The sequence below is a fragment of the Plectrocnemia conspersa genome, unplaced genomic scaffold (assembly GCF_051122295.1).
Source record: "Plectrocnemia conspersa isolate PC_06_02 unplaced genomic scaffold, ASM5112229v1 ptg000013l, whole genome shotgun sequence".
Classification (NCBI taxonomy): Eukaryota; Metazoa; Arthropoda; class Insecta; order Trichoptera; family Polycentropodidae; genus Plectrocnemia; species Plectrocnemia conspersa.
Window position 1 is genome coordinate 20,692,907 of NW_028277177.1, and position 10,461 is coordinate 20,703,367.

The following is a 10,461-nucleotide window of genomic DNA, read 5'->3' on the forward strand; positions in this document are numbered from 1 at the left end:
TGCTTTTCGATAATTTTTGCTGAAGTGCATCAATTTGTGTTTCATAAACATTCAATTGAACTTCCATATTGTCATTCAATAACATTTTGCTGGTTTTGTAGAGCGGCAAAATATCTACCATGTCAACAGCTTGTTTATCAGAACTATTTATTTGCAATAGCTGGTTTAATGTCTTAATCAGAGCAGTCTTATTATTCTCTAGTTTTTCGGATTTAACCAACATATCTTCGTTCTGCTGTAATTTGTCTTCAAGAGTCAACATCCCGCAGTTTTCTTTTTGAAGTCCATTACATTCAACCCAAAAAGCATTAAGAGCAAGCATGAACTGAAGAAGCTTTTCAGAATTTGACTTTTCGGTAGACACTTTTAAGAGTTCGATGTCATTGGAGAGAAACGCTTTCGTAAACATCTCACTCTTCAACAAGTCCTTTTCTTTCTTCAAGCTATTACATTCTTGTTTTAAATCAAGTAGTTGTTTTTTACAAGTCTTTTCATACATGCTCATTTTGCTTACGCTCTCGAGCAGCTTGTTCCGTAAAAATCTAAATGACTCTTCCTGCTTTATTATGAAAGAATCATATATTTTATCACGTTCTTCCAATCCGACTATTTGCTTTCTTAACGCTTCAAATGTTGTTTGCAATGTTGAGCTTCGATTCTTTAGATTTAAAATTATTCTCTAATCTCTCCTTCTCTGAAATTAAATTTATTGCGAATTTTAAATCGTCCAACTCCTTCACGATGTTGTCTAAACTCTTTTGAACTCCTTTTAACGAATCAGCGCTTGTATCGTTTAAATCGTTTTTTTCTTGTCTGTAGTTATCCATGATACCATTTTCCATCTGAGACTTAGAATCTTTTTCTGCCATGGGTGATTCTAAACTTAAAGTTTCTTCTTTTGCTTTTTGAAGCTCGTCCATTATAATCCGTTTTTCATCTGAAATACAATAAATAAATTATTTTACTAAAATCGTAAATATTTATTGCTTTATAAACTTTTATAAATCAATATAATGAATAACTAAAAAGCTTTATTACTCCTTAATCATTTAGTGGCCGTTATATTGACGTCATCATTGAATAAAGAATCGAATTCTTCTCAATGGACCGAAAGTATTTACTTCAAGGGTAAATACCATATTTTTCAGTTTTTTTTTACATTTTTTGTATGTAATACATCAGTATTTCAATAGTAATCCCAAAAGGATTGACTATCACAGGGTTAATATCTTTAGCCAAAAAGGTGTTTTTATCTTTTATATAATCTGACAAACAGTAATGATCAGCTGAATCGTTTGCACGAGGAAGTAAAAAAGTTTGCACTTGCAAACAAATTCGAATAGTTTTACAACACGACAATGCGCGTCCTTATGTGGTGAAATTAAATCTTGATAAAATCAATTAATTTGGCTGTAAGGTTTTACATTATCCGCTTTATTCTTGGGACCTTGCTCCTTTCGAGCATAATTTATTTCAATCGATACAACACTTCTTAGACGGAAAAAATAAAATGTAGACGACGTGAAAAGGGGGCTATTGGAATATTTTGAATCAAAGTCTCTCAAGATTTTATGCTAATGGAATTAAAAAATTGACAGAGGTGGGAGAAGGTTATATATTCAAAAGGAAAATATATTTAAAGCATAAAATTAAAATAAACATTTAAAAGGGATTTCTCGTGTTTTGTTAAATAAATGATATTCATTTCTACAATAGATTACATATGTAGCGATTCTTACACAACACCAAGACACACACCATGCCCATGAACCCAACAACTGTCTGGAAGAACTTTGCATTCGTACTACCTCTTCCAACGTGCGGGGTGAGTATACGGTTTACGCGTAGAGGTACAAAACCAGACTATACACACTCAACTTCACTACACATCGACGCTCGGAGTACTACTTTAATACACGGACTTACGCCTCGCCTCCTGTTTCAATAATCACCTTCATGACACGTGCTCGAGAACAAGTACCGACGACTTCTAGAATGACTTATCGATATAACCAAAGATCTACTATCGAAGCCACTACATACGACCTGTACGTTTCACCTGAAATATATTTAACTATTATTTACTGCGGTGCCAAAAAAACTTGAATAAATTCTAATATTGCAATATTCTAAAATATAATTTATTTTTGTATTATATTTAATAAATTGTAATATAACACCCATACCTCGCTTTACGGCCTAGATACGTTCCACGAAACTTGGCCGCTAAGCGAAAAGCCGTATAACGAATCAATTATTCTAATACAAATTCATACAAATTCAATGGGATCGGTTCCAAATTTCTTAAATATGTAACATGGTTTATCATTTAAACTGCATTTTATCTTTTTATTTCATTTAAATCAAAAATACATACATAACAAGTACATACATTTGTACATAAAATAATAACAGACTCCAAAAACCAGCAATAATCCATAAACAAAAATGAAACAACTTCATGTTACATAAAATATGTGTATGAATATATACATATTTTTTTTTAAATGGCTTTAATCTGAAGACAATGAAGAAATGGTAACCTACAGATCACTGTCGTTCTCATTTTTTGCTGGTAAGGATGGGCCTGGCTTAAAAAAATTGTCCAACGTTGTTTGTCTTGCCTTTTTGTCTCTTTCGTTCTTCAATGATTAATAACAGCTAATGGCTGAGTTAATTCCTCGAGAAACTTTAGCGCTACGTTCGACGTCAGGATCCTTTTTAAGGAAGATGTTTATTCCTTGTTCGAAATAGGAAAAAGCTTTTGACAATTTTTTTGATGTTAGCTGTTTGAATACAACAGACTCTGTCTCTTCATCAAATGCCGGTTCTGCTTGCAACTGAATGAGTTCCTTATATGAAAGGGGTTCCCTATCAGCTTCAAGTAGATCAAGCACATCACGTTCGTTCAAACCTTCAAAGCCGAGATCATGTGCTAGATCCAAAATGTTTTGCCTAATTTCAGGAAGGCAATTAACTTCTGCATCAGTACTTTTTACACATTCTGGCCATATTTTTTCCAAACATGGTTCATTGTTGTTAGTTTTAATTCCTTCCATGATTCACTGATGCTGTCAACAGCATCCTTGATGTTATAGTTTTTCCAAAATGTTTTAATTGAAGATTTACCATCGGTTTCCCTTATAAGTTGTCGGAAAGTTCGCCGTATGTAATATGCCTTAAAAGTGGCTATTACACACTGATCCATTGGTTGGATCAGAGCTGTTGTATTTTTCGGAAGGTACTCAATCATGACATCTTCAGATAGTTCGGATAAATTAGTAGGATGCCCTGGTGCATTATCCAAAATTAGCAAAGCCTTGTTGCTTAAGTTATTGTCTCGAAAATATTTTTTCACTTCTGTGCAAAACTGATTTTTGAACCAATCCTCTAAAGTAGCTTTAGTCATCCAAGCTTTCTTGTTGGATCTCCATATGACGGGTAATTGATTTTAATTTAGTCCTTTAAGAGGCCTTGGATTTTCGGACAAATATATTAAAAGGGGTTTTAGCTTAAAATCACCCGCGGCATTTTCACCAAGTAGCAAAGTTAATCGTTCTTTAGACACCTTATAATCAGGCGCAGATTTTTCGGTTTTTGAAATGTACGTGCAATCAGGAATTCGCTTCCAATAAAGCCCTGTTTCGTCTACGTTAAACACTAGCTCAGGTTTATGACCCCCTTTTTCAATAATTCCCTTTAAAATGTTGGGATATTCCTTAGACGCGGCTTCACCGGCGCTAGCTGCTTCACCTTTCATTTTAAAATTATGCAAATTAAATCTATTTTTAAATTTTTTAAAAAATCGACACTGAAAAAAAGTTTTTTTGCCGTTATAGCGAAACATTTTAGGCCGTAAATCGAAAACGTGCCTTAATTGAAGAGGGCCGTTATAGCGAAAGGCCTTATAAAGAGCGGCTGTATAGCGAGGTATGGGTGTATTTAAAAAAATATATATTTGTACAACTAAATCAGAACGAGTTTCTCACATGATCCAACAATAAAATGTTTTGGTGTATTGACAACCCGTTTTTAAGCTTGCGCATGCGCGTGAGACATGTCCTTGTGTGAAGAAAGCGCTTTGAAGCGAGTAGTTCTGTAGCGTGTAGTGGTAGACATGCGATACGATAAGCAGTAGCTTAACTAAAATAACAAAGCTTGCGGAAGTCCACTCCAAGCAAATACTTTACACGTTGCGATATTTATACATTTTTATAAATTTTAAGTATAACTTAATGAAAAAAAATAATGAAATATAACTCACGGTTTTTTAAGAAATCGTCTCACAGATTATTCAATGTCTGGACTACTTTGAACAGAAAGGAGTCCACCTCACTTTCGGTGAACTTCAAAGCTTCTCAAATATCGCTGACTGCAACGGCACTCGGCCCGAAGAAAAAAATCGCGAAAACTAGTAAAATCAACGTCAGCCGGGAATGGCGGCAAAATTATAAATGACGTCCGTGCGGATGGCAATAAGTTGACCAACCGTAGTGTTACTATTGCACAACAATTAATCTTATACTATTAAAAATGTCTATATTTACTTCTAATGTATTGATAAGTATAAATGTATCGTAAAAATATTATTAATTATTCCTGTTCTACCATATAATATTTTATTTTTAATCATAACCTTAACCTCTCAGACATGAGTTTTTATCTTTTGTAGAAATAATATTATTAGTAAATTCTATTATTACGTAAATTAAAGGTGCATGAAAACTTATTTTTATTCTTTAGTACATTAATAAAGGGGCATACAAAATATTTTTTGTGTTTTGAAATAATATGGTGTACAAAAGATCTCGGTGAAAATTAATCGAAAATAACTTCAAAAATAAGCAATAATTGCACATTGCAATGTGCAATGGGTATGAGGAGGTTAAAGTATTAAATTAAATAGATACCATTGAGCAGTGACTTGTGACTTTAAAAACAGTAGGGCCCCAAAGCAATAAAATATTACAAAAATCGATTAATATATTTTAATAAAAAATATTTATGTTATAATACAAGTCTTCATAAGAGAATAATTATTATTATTTATAAGCTTATAAAAATCGTGTTTACCACGCAATTTTATTTGAATAAATTTTTTCCTCTTTAAATTTTTAGTATTACAATTTGCTCGATAACTTTTCAATTTACGTTTTTAATTTCATATATAGTATTTATTACATTTTAGGTTTTAATATTGCAGCAAAGGCATTAAGTATATTTTAAGAAAGCAAATTTACCACCTGGAAAAATCTTAAAAGTTGCAAAATTAAGTACTGATTTTAGCTAAATGTAACACTCGCCAGTTCAGAATTGCTTACAATGTGTTCTTTTACTTCTATGGTAATTATGATATTGTATTTATATTCCGAAAATCAAGTGAAGTATTTTTTTTAATCTATTTTTATATTAAGACTTTTTAATTTTTTAAAAGTAATTTACAATATGGAAAGCAATAGAGTATAAAAATACGTGGATATAAAATATTCAGAAAGTGATTCTTCTGCTTTAATTTCAAATTCCGCATCAGAAGATAAAACATATCACAATAAATCTCATGATTTAGACGATATATTTAATTTACAGGAAATTATTATATAAATAACGAAATTACCACATCAAATTAAATTTTAATTTTTCTTCGTTAAACAACCTTTCAGAAATATGTTACTAAAATATTTGATTTCTGACTAACCCATTGTTTTAATATGTTGCAGCTCACTTTCGATTTTAAATGCCAACTTTATTGGAATTACTTATTGGTATATTATATGTAAAATATATCATTTTTAATATAGCAATATTAAAATTAGTATATCTTGTTGTATTGACATGTTATATTAATGACATGAAATATTCATAAAAAAATTGGTTTATACTTTAGAATACAAATTAAAATTTTAGTAATAAGAATTTTTATTTACGGGAAGTAGATAGTGAGCTTCTCCCCCCACGAAACAATTCAGTTTAACATAAAGCCTACTAATTGTCCTCACTAGAGACAGATTGCAGATAAACAGAGAAAAATAAAGAGACACTAAAAGTTACACCAGTTCCTCTTAATTGAAAAACAAATTTTATACGTGTTTGATGTTAAACATGAAAAAAGACAATTAATTACAATCAATAATAAATAAATAAATTTTCAAGCACAAATCCTGATCGCCCAATCAGTTGTTTAGAACCAAAAATAGATATTTGTGGGTGAGTTCAATATGTGCTTTGAAAATATTATAAATTTTAAGAGCTTTGCTTTTTTTGAAATGGCAACACCTCTAAATTTTAACTGTCAAAGCAATTTGACAGTACTTGGGTTTCGGGTTTTATTTGATATATTAATTTTAATTTGTAATAAAGTTCCGATAGTTTAAATTTTGCGGAGCGAGTTCAGGCGAGTATTTCTACCTGCTTCACTTGGGATAAGCATTGAAGAAGTAACCTTGTAAACAATCGTAAAAAAGTGGTCTCAGTAAGTCGTTTTGAACCTTTATTTTATTACAGTTCGTCCAAGATGTGAACGCTCATCGACACAGTATAGCTGAGAAATATAAATATAGGAAGACGATGTGAAATTACACGTTCAATTAATTTTTTAATTTAATTTGCCCAAGAAAATGTAAAATATCGCTTTCTTACTTATTTTGTTTATTTATATGCATATTTTACTCAAAAACATGATAGCAGTTTTGGAAAAGAGAAAAATAATAGGTTTTGAGTTACAGTGTTTGTATAATAATAAAACATACGCACATATTCCAGGCTTCGTTCTACAGTGATTTAGATTCTCAATGGTGATGGGTTTCCATCAACTGTCTGCCCTTAAATGTCGGCAAGTGCCATACTGTGTCATTTTCCCATTCTCTTCTCCATCAGATTATTCTTAAGATCTCGGTGTGAACATCATGTCCAGAGAAACTTCTATTAAAGATCTCGGAATCACTTTTAAAAGTAAGTAGATGTTGTCTCTACACCCAAACAACTTCTGCGAAAAATCATCCAAGATGCTCGACTTTGTTATAAGAAATGCGTTTCACTTTGATGATCTGTCAGTTATTCGTGTCTATGACACTTTATTACATTATTTTTGAATCGGGATTTATAATTTAGAATCCCCGAATAACCATTGGGTTAACCTATTAGGACATGAAACAATTAATTTCATTTTAATAAATTTAATATTTTCATATATAACATGCCTAATTATTTAGGTAAAATTTGATATAGAGTATTTTCTCGGAGCAAGACTTCCATATGATTTTATTCTTCACTTATCATTTTCAAATTGTGTTAATATGGATTATAAGTGAGAATATTATATTTACTTTTAAATAATTGTGTTCACCTTTGCTGCCGTTACGTTAGTGTCGCCCAGATTTTTGGCCATAGCTAGCCGCAGGGCCGTCATTTTGGACGCGGGTGAGGGGACAGGTAAGGCCATTGAATTATTTGGCCAGAAAAATGTATGTTATTTAATGAAATACTATGTATCTTAATGAAATCGAAATATTAAAAAAACGACCACTGATTGGCTAATGTTTTTCCTCCTGGAAAAAGCCGAAATGACGTCTCTGGTTAGCCGTTTATTTATTAAAAAAATAATTATTAACATTAGTGATTTTGTTGTTGCTGAACTGCATTTGCTAACTCTTCATCTGAAGGTTGGTATTTAATGCAAGCGCTACTAACTTTATCTGTCAGTCAGTTTCCTTCATTGGTTTTATTTTACTTACTTATGGTAAAGCAAAACATTTCCAGTTCATGCCTAATTTGTAATTAATAGTTAGCCTGGTGGATTTAGTAAAACAGTCGTGAATGAAGTACAATTATAAATATTGTATCTTATAATTTAATACAATTTGTGACGCAGTAGAACTGGGTCATATGGTTTTTATACCCATATTCAGATGAAAATAATTCATTTCCATCTTTCGCTGACCAGTTTTCACAAATGCTCTGAAGGCAAAACAAGATTTATGCCACAAATAAGTGGTTTTTATAAGATGATTTATACCAAAATTAGTGGTTTGTAAATTATATTAAAAACAATAGTTGAGGTTAGGACGATAAGATTAACACACCTATATTACATAAAAATAAAAGTATTATAAAAAATAAATTTATACAAGTACTATTATTTTTTTATGTTACTAGTAAAATTATTTTGAATAAGTTACAATTTATCAATTTGTTTTGCTCTTGGTGTATTTTTCAACTAGTAATAAATATGTATGTTATTCGGTACTGATAACAGTGCGCAAATGGTAAATGCAATAAATGATGTTATTTTATTGTGGCGATTTTTATTGTGAACGTTTTTTCAAATCTATAGTCCAAAACTAAGCTTTTGAAGCAATGTATGTATGTTGCATATTAATTAGTAAAATGATGCAATTTTAAATATCTTTTGGAATAATGTGATATTTTTTAGATTTTGTGGTAAGCCCTAGTGATGTAAATTTAGAATGGCAAAACCAGAAAGGTTTTACCACAATGCGTATAAATAATAAATAACTGCTACATTTATATATCTGATTTTTAAAACTGGTTTAGCGAAGCATGGTAATTACGCAAAACGTGCTAGTATGGAAATTCTTACAACCGCGTGCATCATTCATATATTTTTTTACAGTTCATAATTTATGGTGGTTATATAATTTAATTTGAACGAATTTCTTCAATTTAAACATATTTTATTTTGATCCCAAGTTTTACAACATTTATACATAAAAATTGAAATAAACTTCTGAACAAATATGTGTACATATAACAATGAAATCATTTCTAGAATATGTGTATATGACTTTTCTGATTAATATGTTGAAAATATTGTTAGCTAAGTAAACTATAATTAAGTAACTTAAATTAAACAAAAAATCTGTACATATCGCAAATATCGAGCTAAAAAAATACAAAAAACTCATAGAAATAACAAATTAATATTATTGTTATATCCAGATGGTGAAATATTTTCGTGTAAAAATTAAATAATAAACCAGAGTTTATTTTATCCCACACGTGTTTGAGTTCAGTAAGTGCATATGATTACGACATGGTATCTATTGCCGATTTTTATCTAGGTATTATGAAAATAAAATATCTTGATGAAACGCAGACACGTTCGATGTTTTAAAGTAACTGAACGACTTTTGGTATAATCGAAACGTCCGCGGGCTGAATCCGGCCTACGGGCCGGGGGCTCCCCACACGTGATATAGAATCTAACCTAACCTAACCACCCACCATCTAAATTTTAGATTGGGGGGGGGGGGGGTGTTGAGCAGTTGTTTATATTAGGGGTACACATAAAAGAACGTTATTATACTGAATTGTGACTTATTTGTCGTTCGGGTCGCATGTCTTTCTTTCGGTAATGTTTGGATTATCATCTGGAGAGTGTGTTACGATCATAACAACAACAAAAAGACACCCCAAGTTGCAATGGAAGATTTCGTTCCTAGTAAGGTGTTTTTATACACTCGTATGCTGTATAATTTTCACAAAAATTCGGCAACCACAGCAACCAAAATAATTTGTGCCGTCTATGGTGAAGTTTTACTGGTTCGTCAATGTAAAATGTATCGACATCTCTGGATTGGTTTAAATTTCTGCAGCTATACGGTCATCTTCGATGATTTTTGGTGTCCTTCTAGGCTTGTCTTCCAAACAAAAATTTCCAGATTTAAATCTTTTGAACTATGGGTGCCGATTTAGATTTGTTATGGTCAAAACTGGTCGGCACTTGAGTGGCACTGGCGTGACAATTATTCTCTACACTGGCAATCTTCAGGCGATTCGGACGCGCGCCGCCGTGCGCGCGCCCCGTACTTTAAAAACAATGTAAACAAGTATCATCAATAAAATACTACTACAGCGGCTCAATCTGTGTATAATTGCCACCCGTCACCATCACCGTCCCTAAAGAACTATTTTTAAAACCATAAACGGTACAAATTATTTTGAAACAGCATACAAGTGCGTAAAAATACATTATTCGGAACGAAATCTTCCATTGCAACTTGGGGTGTTTTTTGTTGTTGTTATGTTCGTAACACACTCTCCATCATCTGCCATCATCTGTTAACTTCTGACGATTCAGAAGTTAACAGATAAGACAGTATATTCATGGTCTAGCATTTAAAGAAGTTTAAAAATATTGGAAAGGCGTGGAAATAAGGCGTGTGGGTACCACAGGCACTAAGCGACGAGAACAAGGCGACGCGCCTGCTTCATACTGCGAGAATCACGCGAGAAAAAAATAATACTCTCGGATGGAAAACTATTGCTCACCCCCCATATTCTCCCTAATTTAACATAATGAGATTATAATTTACTTAGGTCTCTACAACATAATTTAAATGGTAAAAAATTAAATAGTATTAGTGAAGTTAAAACATTTCTTTCTGAATATTTTAACTCACAGTCAGTTCCTCCAAACGTGGAATTAAAAATTTACTTTATCGA

At 31.8% G+C, this 10,461-nt stretch overlaps 1 long non-coding RNA gene across 1 annotated transcript; it reads left to right on the forward strand.

Moving 5' to 3' along the window:
- Positions 1–6,274: 6,274 nt before the first annotated feature.
- Positions 6,275–9,879, forward strand: LOC148227543 (uncharacterized). Its single transcript, XR_015811966.1, has 2 exons — positions 6,275–6,434; positions 6,502–9,879. It is a non-coding gene; the product is annotated as an uncharacterized LOC148227543 (long non-coding RNA).
- Positions 9,880–10,461: the final 582 nt, after the last annotated feature.